Genomic DNA, 18,949 nt, shown 5'->3' on the forward strand with positions numbered 1-18,949 from the left:
ATATTTCCATGTTTATAGAGAGGGCGGTGTAGATATTTCCATGTTTATACAGTTGGCGGTGTAGATATTTCCATGTTTATACAGATAGCTGTGTATATATTTACATCTTTATACAAATGGCGGTGTAGATATTTCCATGTTTATATAGATGGCGGTGTAGATATTTCCATCTTTATACAGATGGCGGTGTAGGCATTTCCATGTTTATAGAGATATCGGGGTAGTTATTTCCAAGTTAATAGGCATAGCGGTGTAAATATTTCCATGTTTATACAGATAGAGGTGTAGATATTTCCTTGTTTATAGAGATAGCGGTGTAGACATTGCCACGTTTATACAGATAGCGGTGTAGATATTTCCGTGTTTATAGAGATGGCGGTATAGGTATTTCCATGTTTATACAGATAGCTGTGTAGATATTTCCATCTTTATGCAGATGGTGGTGTAGATATTTCCATCTTTACACAGATGGCGGTGTAGGTATTTCCATGTTTACACAGATAGCGGTGTAGATATTTCCATGTTTACACAGATAGCGGTGTAGATATTTCTATGTTTATACAGATAGTGGTGTAGATATTTCCATTTTTATACAGATGGCGGTGTAGATATTTCCATGTTTATACAGATGGCGGAGTAGATATTTCCATCTTTATACAGATGGCGCTGTAGATATTTCCATGTTCATACTCAAGGCGGTGTAGATATTTCCATCTTTATACAGATGGCGGTGTAGGTATTTCCATGTTTATAGAGATGGCGGTGTAGATATTTTCATGTTTATACAGATAGCTGTGTAGATATTTCCATCTTTATACAGATGGCAGGGTAGAAGTATCCATGTTTATACAGATGGCGGTGTAGATATTTCCATGTTTATACAGATGGCAGTGTAGATATTTCCATGTTTATAGAGATGGCGGTGTAGATATTTCCATGTTTATACAGATGGCAGTGTAGGTATTTCCATGTTTATAGAGATGGCGGTGTAGATATTTTCATGTTTATACAGATAGCTGTGTAGATATTTCCATCTTTATACAGATGGCAGGGTAGAAGTATCCATGTTTATACAGATGGCGGTGTAGATATTTCCATGTTTATACAGATGGCAGTGTAGATATTTCCATGTTTATAGAGATGGCGGTGTAGATATTTCCATGTTTATACAGATAGCTGTGTAGATATTTCCATGTTTATACAGATAGCTGTGTAGATATTTCCATCTTTATACAGATGGTGGTGAAGATATTTCCATCCTTATACAGATAGCATTGTAGATATTTCCATGTTTATACAGATGGCGGTGTAGATATTTCCATGTTTATAGAGATGGCGGTGTAGATATTTCCATGTTTATAGAGATAACGGTGTAGTTATTTCCATATTAATAGGCATAGCGGTGAAGATATTTCCATGTTTATAGAGACAGAGGTGTAGATATTTCCTTGTTTATACAGATGGCGGTGTAGATATATCCATGTTCATGGAGATGGCGGTGTAGATATTTCCATGTTTATAGAGATAATGGTGTAGTTATTTCAATGTTAATAGGCATAGCGGTGTAGATATTTCCATGTTTATAGAGACAGAGGTGTAGATGTTTCCTTGTTTATACAGATGGCGGTGTAGATATTTCCATGTTTAGAGAGATAGAGGTGTAGATATTTCCATCTTTATACAGATGGTGGTGTAGATATTTCCATGTTCATAGAGATGGCGGTGTAGATATTTCCATGTTTATAGAGATGGCGGTGTAGATATTTCCATGCTTATACAGGTGGCGGAGTAGATGTTTCCATCTTTATACAGATGGCGTTTTAGATATTTCCATCTTTATGCAGATGGCGGTGTAGATATTTCCATGTTTATAGAGATGGCAGTGTAAATATTTCCATGTTTATGGAGATCACATTGCTGTTATTTCAATTTTAATAGGCATAGTGGTGTAGATATTTCCATGTTTATAGAGATAGCGGTGTAGTCATTGCCACGTTTATACAGATAGCGGTGTAGATATTTCCATGTTTACAGAGATTGCGGTGTAGATATTTCCATGTTTATACAGATAGCTGTGTAGATATTTCCATCTTTATGTAGATGGCGGTGTAGACATTTCCATCCTTATACAGATAGCGTTGTAGATATTTCCATGTTTATACAGATGGCGGTGTAGATATTTCCTTGTTTATAGAGATGGCTGTGTAGATATTTCCATGTTTATAGAGATAACGGTGTAGTTATTTCCATATTAATAGGCATAGCGGTGTAGTTATTTCCATGTTTATAGAGACAGAGGTGTAGATATTTCCTTGTTTATACAGATAGCGGTGTAGATATTTCCCTGTTTATAGACATAGCGGTGTAGACATTTCCAAATTTATACAGATAGTTGTGTAGATATTTAAAGGTTCATACAGATGGTGGTGTAGATATTTCCATCCTTATACAGATAGCGGTGTAGATATTTCCATGTTTGTACAGATGGCGGAGTAGATATTTCCATCTTTATACAGATGGCGGTGTAGATATTTCCATGTTCATAGAGATGGCGGTGTGGATATTTCCATGTTTATAGTGATAGCGGTGTAGTTATTTCCATGTTAATAGGCATAGCGGTGTAGATATTTCCATGTTTATACAGATAGAGGTGTAGATATTTCCTTATTTATACAGATAGCGGTGTAGATATTTCCATGTTTATAGAGATAGCAGTGTAGACATTTCCACGTTTATACAGATAGCTGTGTAGATATATCCATGTTCATACAGATGGCGTTGTAGATATTTCCATCCTTATAGAGATAACGGTGTACATATTTCCATGTTTATACAGATGGAGGTGTAGATATTTCCATATTTATGGAGATGGCGGTGTAGATATTTCCATGTTTATAGAGATAACGGTGTAGTTATTTCAACGTTAATGGGCATAGCGGTGTAGATATTTCCATGTTTATAGAGACAGAGGTGTAGATGTTTCCTTGTTTATACGGATAGCGGTGTAGATATTTCCATGTGTATAGAGATTGCGGTGTAGACATTTCCAAATTTATACAGATAGCGGTGTAGATATTTAAAGGTTCATACAGATGGTGGTGTAGATATTTCCATCCTTATACAGAAAGCTGTGTAGTTATACCCATGTTTATACAGATGGCGGTGTGGATATTTCCATCTTTATACAGATGGCGGTGTAGATATTTCCATGTTCATAGAGATGGTGGTGTAGATATTTCCATGTTTACAGAGATAGAGGTGTAGATATTTCTTTGTTTATAGAGATAGCGGTGTAGATATTTCCATGTTTATAGAGATAGCAGTGTAGACATTTCCACATTTATACAGATAGTGGTGTAGATATTTAAAGGTTCATACAGATGGTGGTGTAGATATTTCCATCCTTATACAGATAGTGGTGTAGATATTTCCATGTTTGTACAGATGGCAGTGTAGATATTTCCATCTTTTTACAGATGGCGGTGTGGATATTTCCATGTTCATAGAGATGGCGGTGTAGGTATTTCCATGTTTACAGAGATAGAGGTGTAGATATTTACTTGTTTGTAGAGATAGCGGTGTAGATATTTCCATGTTTATACAGATGGCAGTGTAGATTTTTCCATCTCTATACAGATGGCGGTGTATATATTTCCATGTTCATACAGATGGCGGTGTAGATATTTCCAAGTTTATAGACATGGCGGTGTAGATATTTCCATGTTTATACAGATAGCGGTGTAGATATTTCCATGTTTATACAGTTAGCTGTGTAGATATTTCCATCGTTTTACAGATGGCGGTGTAGATATTTCCATGTTCATACAGATGGCGTTGTAGAGATTTCCATGTTTATAGAGATGGCGGTGTAGATATTTCCATGTTTATACAGATGGCAGTGCAGATATTTCCATGTTTATAGAGATGGCGGTGTAGATATTTCCATGTTTCTAGAGATGGCGGTGTAGATATTTCTATGTTTATACAGATAGCGGTGTAGATATTTCCATGTTTATACAGATAGCTGTGTAGATATTTCCATCTTTATACAAATGGCGGTGCAGATATCTCCATGTTTATACAGAAGGCGGTGTAGATATTTCCATGTTTATACAGATGGCAGTGTAGATATATCCATGTTTATATAGATGGCGGTGTAGATATTTCCATGTTTATACAGATGGCAGTGTAGATATTTCCATGTTTATAGAGATGGCAGTGTAAATATTTCCATGTTTATGGAGATCCCGTTGCAGTTATTTCCATGTTAATAGGCATAGCGGTGTAGATATTTCCATGTTTATAGAGATAGCAGTGTAGACATTGCCACGTTTATAGAGATAGCAGTGTAGACATTGCCACGTTTATACAGATAGCGTTGTAGATATTTCCATGTTTATAGAGATGGTGGTGTAGATATTTCCATGTTTATACAGATAGCTTTGTAGATATTTCCATCTTTATACAGATGGTGGTGTAGATATTTCCATCTTTAGACAGATGGCGGTGTAGATATATCCATGTTTACACAGATAGCGATGTAGATATTTCTATGTTTATACAGATAGCGGTGCAGATATTTCCATGTTTATAGAGATAGCGGTGAAGACATTTCCACATTTATACAGATAGCGGTGTAGATATTTAAAGGTTCATACAGATGGTGGTGTGGATATTTCCATCCTTATACAGATAGCGCTGTAGATATTTCCATGTTTATACTGATGGCGGTGTGGATATTTCCATCTTTATGCAGATATTGGTGAAGATATTTCCATGTTCATACTGATGGCTGTGTAGATATTTCCATGTTTATAGAGATGGCGGTGTAGATATTTCCATGCTTATACAGGTGGCGGAGTAGATATTTCCATCTTTATACAGATGGAATTGTAGATATTTCCATCTTTATACAGATGGCGGTGTAGATATTTCCATGTTTATAGAGATGGCGGTGTAAATATTTCCATGTTTATGGAGATCACTTTGCAGTTATTTCCATGTTAATAGGCATAGCGTTGTAGATATTTCCATGTTTATAGAGATAGAGGTGTAGATATTTCCTTGTTTATACAAATAGCGGTGTATATATTTCCTTGTTTATAGAGATAGTGGTGTAGACAATGCCACGTTTATACAGATAGCGGTGTAGATATTTCCATGTTTATAGAGATGGAGGTGTAGAAATTTCCATGTTTATACAAATAGCTGTGTAGATATTTCCATCTTTATACAGATGGTGGTGTAGACATTTCCATCTTTAGACAGATGTCGGCGTAGATATTTCCATGTTTACTCAGATAGCGGTGTAGATTTTTCCATGTTTACACAGATAGCGGTGTATATATTTCCATGTTTATACAGAGAGCTTTGTAGATATTTCCATGTTCATACAGATGGCGGTGTAGATATTTCCATGTTTATAGAGACGGCGGTTAAGTTATTTCCATGCTTATACAGGTGGTGGTGTAGTTATTTCCATCTTTATACAGATGGCGGTGAACATATTTCCATCTTTATACAGATGGCGGTGTAGATATTTCCATGTTCATACAAAAGGGGGTGTAGATATTTCCATCTTTATACAGATGGCGGTGTAGATATTTCCATGTTTATACAGATGGCAGTGTAGGTATTTCCATGTTTATAGAGATGGCGGTGTAGATATTTTCATGTTTATACAGATAGCTGTGTAGATATTTCCATCTTTATACAGATGGCAGTGTAGATGTATCCATGTTTATACAGATGGTGGTGTAGATATTTCCATGTTTATACAGATGGCAGTGTAGATATTTCCATGTTAATAGAGATGGCGGTGTAGATATTTCCATGTTTATACAGATAGCTGTGTAGATATTTCCATGTTTACACAGATAGCTGTGTAGATATTTACATCTTTCTACAAATGGAAGTGTAGATATTTCCGTGTTTATATAGATGGCGGAGTAGATATTTCCATGTTTATACACATGGCGGTGTAGGAATTTCCATGTTTACACAGAAGTCGGTGTAGATATTTCCATGTTCATAGAGATGGCGGTGTAGATATTTCCATGTTTTTAGACATGGCGGTGTAGATATTTCCATGTTTATACAGATAGCGGTGTAGATATTTCCATGTTTACAGAGATAGAGGTGTAGATATTTCCTTGTTTATAGAGATAGCGGTGTAGATATTTCCATGTTTATACAGATGGCAGTGTAGATATTTCCATCCTTATACAGATAGCGGTGTAGATATTTCCATGTTTGTACAGATGGCGGTGTGGATATTTCCATGTTTATACAGATGGCGGTGTAGATATTTCCATGTTCATAGAGATGGCGGTGTAGATATTTCCATGTTGATACAGATGGCGGTGTAGTTATTTCCATGTTTTTAGACCTGACGGTGTAGATATGTCCATGTTTATACAGATAGCGGTGTAGATATTTCCATGTTTATACAGTTAGCTTTGTAGATATTTCCATCGTTATACAGATGGCGGTGTAGATATTTGCATGTTCATACAGATGGCGGTGTAGATATTTCCATGTTTATTGATGACGGTGTAGTTATTTCCATGTTTATACAGAAGTCGGTGTAGATATTTCCATGTTTATAGAGATGGCGGTGTAGATATTTCCATGTTTATTGAGATGGCGGTGTAGATATTTCCATGTTTATACAGATAGCTGTTTAGATATTTCCATGTTTATACAGATAGCTGTGTAGATATTTCCATCTTTATACAGACGGCGGTGTAGATATTTCCATGTTTATACTGAAGGCGGTGTAGATATTTCCATGTTTGTACAGATGGCGGTGTAGATATATCCATGTTTATACAGATGGCGATGTAGATATTTCCATGTTTATACAGATGGCGGTGTAGGTATTTCCATGTTTATAGAGATGGCGGTGTAGATATTTCCATGTTTATAGAGATAGCGGTGTAGTTATTTCCTTTTTAATAGGCTTAGCGGTGTAAATATTTCCATGTTTATAGAGATAGAGGTGTAGATATTTCCTTGTTTATACAGATAGCAGTGTAGATATTTCCATGTTTATAGAGATAGCGGTGTAGACATTGCCACGTTTATACAGATAGCGGTGTAGATATTTCCTTGTTTATACAGATAGCACTGTAGATATTTCCATGTTTATAGAGATAGCGGTGTAGACATTTCCAAATTTATACAGATAGCGGTGTAGATATTTAAAGGTTCATACAGATGGTGGTGTAGAAATTTCCATTCGTATTCAGATAGCGGTGTAGATATTTCCATGTTTGTACAGATGGTGGAGTAGATATTTCCATCTTTATACAGATGGCGGTGTAGGTATTTCCATGTTCATAGAGATGGCGGTGTAGATATTTCCATGTTTTTAGACGTGGCGGTGTAGATATTTCCATGTTTATACAGATAGCGGTGTAGATATTTCCATGTTTACAGAGAAAGAGGTGTAGATATTTCCTTGTTTATACTGATAGCGGTGTAGATATTTCCATGTTTATAGAGATAGCGGTGTAGACGTTTCCAAATTTATACAGATAGTTGTGTAGATATTTAAAGGTTCATACAGATGGTAGTGTAGATATTTCCATCCTTATGCAGATAGCGGTGTAGATATTTCCATGTTTGTACAGATGGCGGAGTAGATATTTCCATCTTTATACATATGGCAGTGTAGATATTTCCATGTTCATAGAGATGGCGGTGTAGATATTTCCATGTTTTTAGACATGGCGGTGTAGATATTTCCATTTTTATACAGATAGCGGTGTAGCTATTTCCATGTTTACAGAGATAGTGGTGTAGATATTTCCTTGTTTATAGAGATAGCGGTGTAGATATTTCCATGTTTGTACAGATGGCGGTGTGGATATTTCCAACTTTATACAGATGGCGGTGTAGATATTTCCATGTTCATAGAGATGGCGGTGTAGATATTTCCATGTTTTTAGACATGGCGGTGTAGATATATCCATGTTTATACAGATAGCGGTGTACATATTTCCATGTTTATACAGATAGCTGTGTAGATATTTCCATGTTTATAGAGATAGCGGTGTAGACATTGCCACGTTTATACAGATAGCGGTGCAGATATTTCCTTGTTTATACAGATAGCAGTGTAGATATTTCCATGTTTATAGAGATAGCGGTGTAGACATTTCCAAATTTATACAGATAGCGGTGTAGATATTTAAAGGTTCATACAGATGGTGGTGTAGAAATTTCCATTCGTATTCAGATAGCGGTGTAGATATTTCCATGTTTGTACAGATGGTGGAGTAGATATTTCCATCTTTATACAGATGGCGGTGTAGGTATTTCCATGTTCATAGAGATGGCGGTGTAGATATTTCCATGTTTTTAGACATGGCGTTGTAGATATTTCCATGTTTATACAGATAGTGGCGTAGATATTTCCATGTTTACAGAGAAAGAGGTGTAGATATTTCCTTGTTTATAGAGATAGCGGTGTAAATATTTCCATGTTTATACAGATGGCGGTGTAGATATTTCCATCCTTATACAGATAGCGGTGTAGATATTTCCATGTTCATAGAGATGTCGGTGTAGATATTTCCATGTTCATAGAGATGTCGGTGTAGATATTTCCATGTTCATACAGATGTCAGTGTAGATATTTCCATGTTTATACAGATGACGGTGTAGTTATTTCCATGTTTATACAGAAGGCGGTGTAGATATTTCCATGTTTACAGAGATGGCAGTGTATATATTTCCATGTTTATACAGATAGCTTTGTAGATATTTCCTTCTTTATTCAGATGGCGGTGTAGATATTTCCATGTTTATTGAGATAGCGGTGTAGACATTTCCAAATTTATACAGATAGCGGTGTAGATATTTAAAGGTTCATACAGATGGTGGTGTAGATATTTCCATCCTTATACAGATAGCGGTGTAGATATTTCCATGTTTATACAGATGGCAGTGTAGGTATTTCCATCTTTATACAGATGGCGGTGTAGATATTTCCATATTCCTAGAGATGGCGGTGTAGATATTTCCATGTTTACAGAGATAGAGTTGTAGATATTTCCTTGTTTATAGAGATAGCGGTAAAGATGTTTACAAGTTTATACAGATGGCAGTGTAGATATTTCCATCTCTATAGAGATGGCGGTGTACATATTTCCATTTTCATACAGTTAGCTGTGCAGATATTTCCATCGTTATACAGATGGCGGTGTAGATATTCACATGTTCATACAGATGGCGGTGTAGACATTTCCATGTTTATACAGAAGGCGGTGTAGATATTTCCATGTTTACAGAGAAAGAGGTGTAGATATTTCCTTGTTTATAGAGATAGCGGTGTAGATATTTCCATGTTTATACAGATGGTGGTGTAGATATTTCCATCCTTATACAGATAGCGGTGTAGATATTTCCATGTTCATACAGATGTCGGTGTAGATATTTCCATGTTTTTAGACATGACGGTGTAGATATATCCATGTTTATACAGATAGCAGTGTAGATATTTCCATGTTCAACCAGTTAGCTGTGTAGATATTTCCATCGTTATACAGATGGCGGTGCAGATATTTCCATGTTCATACAGATGGCAGTGTAGTTATTTCCATGTTTATACAGAAGGCAGTGTAGATATTTCCATGTTTATAGAGATGGCGGTGTAGTTATTTCCATGTTTATAGAGATGGCGGTGTAGATATTTCCATTTTTATACAGATAGCGGTGTAGATATTTCCATGTTTATACAGATAGCTGTGTAGATATTTCCTTCTTTATACAGGTGGCGGTGTAGATATTTCCATGTTTATAGAGATAGTGGTGTAGACATTTGCAAATTTATACAGATAGCAGTGTAGATATTTAAAGGTTCATACAGATGGTGGTGTAGATATTTCCATCCTTACACAGATAGCGGTGTAGATATTTGCATGTTTATACAGATGGCGGTGTAGGTATTTCCATGTTTATAGAGATGGTGGTTTAGATATTTCCATGTTTATAGAGATAGCGGTGTAGTTATTTCCATGTTAATAGGCATAGCGGTGTAGATATTTCCATGTTTATACAGATAGAGGTGTAGATATTTCCTTGTTTATAGAGATAGCGGTGTAGACATTGCGACGTTTATACAGATAGCGGTGTAGATATTTCCATGTTTATAGAGATGGCGGTGGAGATATTTCCATCTTTATACAGATGGTGGTGTAGATATCTCCATGTTCATACAGATGGCGGTGTAGATATTTCCATGTTTATAGAGATGGCGGTGTATATATTTCCATGCTTATACAGGTGGCGGAGTAGATATTTCCATCTTTATACAGATGGAGTTGAAGATATTTCCATCTTTATACAGATGGCGGTGTAGGAATTTCCATGTTTATAGAGATGGCGGTGTAGATATTTCCATGTTTATAGAGATAGCGGTGTAGTTACTTCCATGTTAATAGGCATAGCGGTGTAGATATTTCCATGTTTATAGAGATAGCGGTGTAGACATTGCCACGTTTATACAGATAGCGGGGTAGATATTTCCAAGTTTATAGAGATGGCTGTGTAGATATTTCCATGTTTATACAGATAGCTGTGTAGATATTTCCATCTTTATACAGATGGTGGTGAAGATATTTCCATCCTTATACAGATAGCAGTGTAGATATTTCCATGTTTATACAGATGGCGGTGTATATATTTCCATGTTTATAGAGATGGGGGTGGAGATATTTCCATGTTTATAGAGATAACGGTGTAGTTATTTCCATGTTAATAGGCTTAGCGGTGTAGATATTTCCATGTTTATAGAGACAGAGGTGTAGATATTTCCTTGTTTATACTGATAGCGGTGTAGATATTTCCATGTTTATAGAGATAGCGGTGTAGACATTTCCAAATTTATACAGATAGTTGTGTAGATATTTAAAGGTTCATACAGATGGTGGTGTAGATATTTCCATCCTTATGCAGATAGCGGTGTAGATATTTCCATGTTTGTACAGATGGCGGAGTAGATATTTCCATCTTTATACAGATGGCAGTGTAGATATTTCCATGTTCATAGAGATGGCGGTGTAGATATTTCCATGTTTTTAGACATGGCGGTGTAGATATTTCCATTTTTATACAGATAGCGGTGTAGGTATTTCCATGTTTACAGAGATAGTGGTGTAGATATTTCCTTGTTTATAGAGATAGCGGTGTAGATATTTCCATGTTTGTACAGATGGCGGTGTGGATATTTCCAACTTTATACAGATGGCGGTGTAGATATTTCCATGTTCATAGAGATGGCGGTGTAGATATTTCCATGTTTTTAGACATGGCGGTGTAGATATATCCATGTTCATACAGATAGCGGTGTACATATTTCCATGTTTATACAGATAGCTGTGTAGATATTTCCATCGTTATGCAGATGGCGGTGTAGATATTTCCATGTTCATACAGATGGCGGTGTAGGTATTTCCATGTTTATACAGATGACGGTGTAGTTATTTCCATGTTTATACAGAAGGCGGTGTAGACATTTCCATGTTTATAGAGATGGCGGTGTAGATATTTCCATGTTAATACAGATAGCGGTGTAGATATTTCCATGTTTATACAGGTAGCTGTGTATATATTTCCATTTTATACAAATGGCGTTGTAGATATTTCCATGTTTATTCAGGTGGCGGTGTAGATATTTCCATCTTTTCACAGATGTCGGTGTAGGTATTTCCATGTTTATAGAGATGGCAGTGTAAATATTTCCATGTTTATAGAGATAGCTGTGTAGTTATTTCCATGTTAATAGGCATAGCGGTGTAGATATTTCCATGTTTATAGAGATAGAGGTGTAGATATTTCCTTGTTTATACAGATAGCGGTGTAGATATTTCCATGTTTATAGAGATAGCGGTGTAGACATTGCCACGTTTATACAGATAGTGGTGTAGTTGTTTACATGTTTATAGAGATGGCAGTGTAGATATTTCCATGTTTATGCAGATAGCTGAGTAGATATTTCCATCTTTATACAGATGGTGATGTAGATATTTCCATCCTTATACAGATAGCGGTGTAGATATTTCCAGGTTTATACAGATGTCGGTGTAGATATTTCCATGTTTATAGAGATGGCGGTGAAGATATTTCCATGTTTACTGAGATAGAGGTGTAGATATTTCCTTGTTTATAGAGATAGCGGTGAAGATATTTACATGTTTATGCAGATGGCGGTGTAGATATTTCCATGTTCATACAGATGGCGGTGCAGATATTTCCATCTTTATACAGATGGCGGTGTAGATATTTCCATGTTCATAGAGATGGCGGTGTAGATATTTCCATGTTTACAGAGATAGAGGTGTAGATATTTCCATGTTTATACAGTTAGCTGTGTAGATATTTACATCGTTATGCAGATGGCGGTGTAGATATTTCCATGTTTATACAGAAGGCGGTGAAGATATTTCCATGTTTATAGAGATGGCAGTGTAGTTATTTCCATGTTAATAGGCATAGCGGTGTAGATATTTAAATGTTTATAGAGATGGCGGTGTAAATATTTCCACGTTTATGGAGATCCCGTTGCAGTTATTTCCATGTTAATAGGCTTAGCGGTGTAGATATTTCCATGTTTATAGAGATAGCAGTGTAGACATTGCCACGTTTATACAGATAGCGTTGTAGATATTTCCATGTTTATAGAGATGGCGGTGTAGATATTTCCATGTTTATACAGATAGCTTTGTAGATATTTCCATCTTTATACAGATGGTGGTGTAGATATTTCCATCTTTAGACAGATGGCGGTGTAGATATATCCATGTTTACACAGATAGCGATGTAGATATTTCTATGTTTATACAGATAGCGGTGCAGATATTTCCATGTTTATAGAGATAGCGGTGAAGACATTTCCACATTTATACAGATAGCGGTGTAGATATTTAAAGGTTCATACAGATGGTGGTGTAGATATTTCCATCCTTATACAGATAGCGCTGTAGATATTTCCATGTTTATACTGATGGCGGTGTAGATATTTCCATCTTTATGCAGATAGTGGTGTAGATATTTCCATGTTCATACAGATGGCGGTGTAGATATTTCCATGTTTATAGAGATGGCGGTGTAGATATTTCCATGCTTATACAGGTGGCGGAGTAGATATTTCCATCTTTATACAGATGGAATTGTAGATATTTCCATCTTTATACAGATGGCGGTGTAGATATTTCCATGTTTATAGAGATGGCGGTGTAAATATTTCCATGTTTATGGAGATCTCGTTGCAGTTATTTCCATGTTAATAGGCATAGCGGTGTAGAAATTTCCATGTTTATAGAGATAGCGGTGTAGACATTGCCACGTTTATACAGATAGCGGTGTAGATATTTCCTTGTTTATACAGATTGCGGTGTAGATATTTCCATGTTTATAGAGATAGCGGTGTAGACATTTCCAAATTTATACAGATAGCGGTGTAGATATTTAAAGGTTCATACAGATGCTGGTGTAGAAATCTCCATTCGTATTCAGATCGCTGTGTAGATATTTCCATGTTTGTACAGATGGTGGAGTAGATATTTCCATCTTTATACAGATGGCGGTGTAGGTATTTCCATGTTCATAGAGATGGCGGTGTAGATATTTCCATGTTTGTAGACATGGCGGTGTAGATATTTCCATGTTTATACAGATAGCGGTGTAGATATTTCCATGTTTACAGAGAAAGAGGTGTAGATATTTCCTTGTTTATAGAGATAGCGTTGTAGATATTTCCATGTTTATACAGATGGCGGTGTAGATATTTCCATCCTTATACAGATAGCGGTGTAGATATTTCCATGTTCATAGAGATGTCGGTGTAGATATTTCCATGTTCATACAGATGGCGGTGTAGATATTTCCATGTTTTTAGACATGACGGTGTAGATATATCCATGTTTATACAGATAGCAGTGTAGATATTTCCATGTTTATACAGTTAGCTGTGTAGATATTTCCATCGTTATACAGATGGCGGTGTAGATATTTCAATGTTCATACAGATGTCAGTGTAGATATTTCCATGTTTATACAGATGACGGTGTAGTTATTTCCATGTTTATACAGAAGGCGGTGTAGATATTTCCATGTTTATAGAGATGGCGATGTAGATATTTCCATGTTTATAGAGATGGCGGTGTAGATATTTCCATGTTTATACAGATAGCGGTGTAGATATTTCCATGTTTATACAGATAGCTGTGTAGATATTTCCTTCTTTATATAGATGGCGGTGTAGATATTTCCATGTTTATAAAGATAGCAGTGTAGACATTTCCAAATTTATACAGATAGCGGTGTAGATATTTAAAGGTTCATACAGATGGTGGTGTAGATATTTCCACCCGTATACAGATAGCGGTGTAGATATTTCCATGTTTATACAGATGGCGGTGTAGGTATTTCCATCTTTATACAGATGGCGGTGTAGATATTTCCATATTCCTAGAGATGGCGGCGTACATATTTCCATGTTTACAGAGATAGAGGTGTAGATATTTCCTTGTTTATAGAGATAGCGGTAAAGATGTTTACAAGTTTATACAGATGGCAGTGTAGATATTTCCATCTCTATAGAGATGGCGGTGTACATATTTCCATTTTCATACAGTTAGCTGTGCAGATATTTCCATCGTTATACAGATGGCGGTGTAGATATTCCCATGTTCATACAGATGGCGTTGTAGATATTTCCATGTTTATACAGAAGGCGGAGTAGATATTTCCATGTTTATACAGAGGGCGGTGTAGATATTTCCATGTTTATACAGATAGCGGTGTAGATATTTCCACGTTTATACAGATAGCTGTGTAGATATTTCCATCTTTATATAGATGGCGGTGTAGGTATTTCCATGTTTATAGAGATGGTGGTGTAGATATTTCCATGTTTATAGAGATAGCGGTGTAGTTATTTCCATGTTAATAGGCATAGCGGTGTAGATATTTCCATGTTTATACAGATAGAGGTGTAGGTATTTCCTTGTTTATAGAGATAGCGGTGTAGACATTGCCACGTTTATTCAGAGAGCGGTGTGGATATTTCCATGTTTATAGACATGGCGGTGGAGATATTTCCATCTTTATACAGATGGTGGTGTAGATATCTCCATGTTCATACAGATGGCGGTGTAGATATTTCCATGTTTATAGAGATGGCGGTGTAGATATTTCCATGCTTATACAGGTGGCGGAGTAGATATTTCCATCTTTATACAGATGGAGTTGTAGATTTTCCATCTTTATACAGATGGCGGTTTAGGAATTTCCATGTTTATAGAGATGGCGGTGTAGATATTTCCATGTTTATAGAGATAGCGGTGTAGTTAATTCCATGTTAATAGGCATAGCGGTGTAGATATTTCCATCTTTAGACAGATGGTGGTGTAGATATATCCATGTTTACACAGATAGCGATGTAGATATTTCTATGTTTATACTGATAGCGGTGTAGATATTTCCATGTTTATAGAGATAGCGGTGAAGACATTTCCACAGTTATACAGATTGCGGTGTAGATATTTAAAGGTTCATACAGATGGTGGTGTGGATATTTCCATCCTTATACAGATAGTGCTGTAGATATTTCCATGTTTATACTGATGGCGGTGTAGATATTTCCATCTTTATGCAGATAGTGGTGTAGATATTTCCATGTTCATACAGATGGCGGTGTAGATATTTCCATGTTTATAGAGATGGCGGTGTAGATATTTCCATGCTTATACAGGTGGCGGAGTAGATATTTCCATCTTTATACAGATGGAATTGTAGATATTTCCATCTTTATACAGATGGTGGTGTAGATATTTCCATGTTTATAGAGATGGCGGTGTAAATATTTCCATGTTTATGGAGATCACGTTGCAGTTATTTCCATGTTAATAGGCATAGCGGTGTAGATATTTCCATGTTTATTGAGATCGAGGTGTAGATATTTCCTTGTTTATACAAATAGCGGTGTAGATATTTCCATGTTTATAGAGATAGCGGTGTAGACAATGCCACGTTTATACAGATAGCGGTGTAGATATTTCCATGTTTATAGAGTTGGCGGTGTAGAAATTTCCATGTTTATACACATAGCTGTGTAGATATTTCCATCTTTATACAGATGGCGGTGTAGACATTTCCATCTTTAGACAGATGTCGGCGTAGATATTTCCATGTTTACACAGATAGCGGTGTAGATTTTTCCATGTTTACCAGATAGCGGTGTAGATATTTCCATGTTTATACAGAGAGCTTTGTAGATATTTCCATGTTCATACAGACGGCGGTGTAGATATTTCCATGTTTATAGAGATGGCGGTATAGTTATTTCCATGCTTATACAGGTGGTGGTGTAGTTATTTCCATCTTTATACAGATGGCGGTGTACATATTTCCATCTTTATACAGATGGCGGTGTAGATATTTTCATGTTCATACAAAAGGGGGTGTAGATATTTCCATCTTTATACAGATGGCGGTGTAGATATTTCCATGTTTATACAGATGGCAGTGTAGGTATTTCCATGTTTATAGCGATAGAGGTGTAGATATTTCCTTGTTTATACAGATAGCGGTGTAGATATTTCCATGTTTATAGAGATAGCGGTGTAGACATTTCCACGTTTAAACAGATAGCGGTGTAGATATATCCATGTTCATACAGATGGCGGTGTAGATATTTCCATCCTTATAGAGATAACGGTGTAGATATTTCCATGTTTATAGAGATAACGGTGTAGTTATTTCAACGTTAATGGGCATAGCGGTGTAGATATTTCCATGTTTATAGAGAGAGAGGTGTAGAAGTTTCCCTGTTTATACAGATAGCGGTGTAGATATTTCCATGTGTATAGAGATTGCGGTGTAGACATTTCAAAATTTATACAGATAGCGGTGTAGATATTTAAAGATTCATACAGATGGTGGTGTAGATATTTCCATCCGTATACAGAAAGCTGTGTAGTTATACCCATGTTTATACAGATAGCGGTGTGGATATTTCCATCTTTATACAGATGGCGGTGTAGATATTTCCATGTTCATAGGGATGGTGGTGTAGATATTTCCATGTTTACAGAGATAGAGGTGTAGATACTTCTTTGTTTATAGGGATAGCGGTGTAGATATTTCCATGTTTATAGAGATAGCAGTGTAGACATTTCCACATTTATACAGATAGCGGTGTAGATATTTAAAGGTTCATACAGATGGTGGTGTAGATATTCCCATCCTTATACAGATAGCGGTGTAGATATTTCCATGTTTGTACAGATGGCAGTGTAGATATTTCCATCTTTTTACAGATGGCGGTGTGGATATTTCCATGTTCATAGAGATGGCGGTGTAGGTATTTCCATGTTTACAGAGATAGAGGTGTAGATATTTCCTTGTTTGTAGGGATAGCGGTGTAGATATTTCCATGTTTATACATATGGCGGTGTAGATTTTTCCATCTCTGTACAGATTTCGGTGTATATATTTCCATGTTCATACAGATGGCGGTGTAGATATTTCCAAGTTTATAGACATGGCGGTGTAGATATTTCCATGTTTATACAGATAGCGGTGTAGATATTTCCATGTTTATACAGTTAGCTGTGTAGGTATTTCCATCGTTTTACAGATGGCGGTGTAGATATTTCCATGTTCATACAGATGGCGGTGTAGAGATTTCCATGTTTATAGAGATGGCTGTGTAGATATTTCCATGTTTATACAGATGGCAGTGTAGATATTTCCATGTTTATTGAGATAGCGGTGTAGTTATTTCCATGTAAATAGGCATAGAGGTGTAGATATTTCCATGTTTATAGAGATAGAGGTGTAGATATTTCCTAGTTTATACAGACAGCGGTGTAGATATTTCCATGTTTATAGAGATAGCGGTGTAGACATTACCACATTTACAGTAAGCGGTTTAGATATATCCATGTTCATACAGTTGGCGGTGTAGTTATTTCTATCCTTATACAGATAGCGGTGTAGATATTTCCAGGTTTATACAGATGGCGGTGTAGATATTTCCATGTTTATAGAGATGGCAGTGAAGATATTTCCATGTTTACTGAGATAGAGGTGTAGATATTTCCTTGTTTATAGAGATAGCGGTGAAGATATTTACATGTTTATGCAGATGGCGGTGTAGATAATTCCATCTTTATACAGATGGCGGTGTAGATATTTCCATGTTCATAGAGATGGCGGTGTAGATATTTCCATGTTTACAGAGATAGAGGTGTAGATATTTCCATGTTTATACAGTTAGCTGAGTAGATATTTACATCGTTATACAGATGGCGGTGTAGATATTCCCATGTTCATACAGATGGCGGTGTAGATATTTCCACGTTAATACAGATGACGGTGTAGATATTTCCATGTTTATACAGAAGGTGGTGTAGATATTTTCATGTTTATAGAGATGGCAGTGTAGTTATTTCCATGTTAATAGGCATAGCGGTGTAGATATTTCCATGTTTATAGAGATAGACGTGTTGATATTTCCTTGTTTATACAGATAGCGGTGTAGATATTTCCATGTTTACAGAGATGGAGGTGTAGACATTGCCACGTTTATACAGATAGCGGTGTACATATTTCCATATTTATAGAGATGGCGGTGTAGATATTTCCATGTTTATACAGATGGCGGTGTAGATATTTCCATCTTTATACGGATGGTGTTGTAGATATTTCCATCCTTATACAGAGAGCGGTGTAGATATTTCCATGTTTATACAGATGGTGGTGTAGATATTTCCATGTTTATAGAGATGGCGGTGTAGATATTTCCATGTTTATAGAGATAGCAGTGTAGACATTTCCACATTTATACAGATTGTGGTGTAGATATGTAAAGGTTCATACAGATGGTGGTGTAGATATTTCCATCCTTATACAGATAGCGGTGTAGATATTTCCATGT

The sequence above is a fragment of the Gorilla gorilla genome, chromosome 2 (assembly GCF_029281585.2).
Source record: "Gorilla gorilla gorilla isolate KB3781 chromosome 2, NHGRI_mGorGor1-v2.1_pri, whole genome shotgun sequence".
Lineage (NCBI taxonomy): Eukaryota > Metazoa > Chordata > Mammalia > Primates > Hominidae > Gorilla > Gorilla gorilla.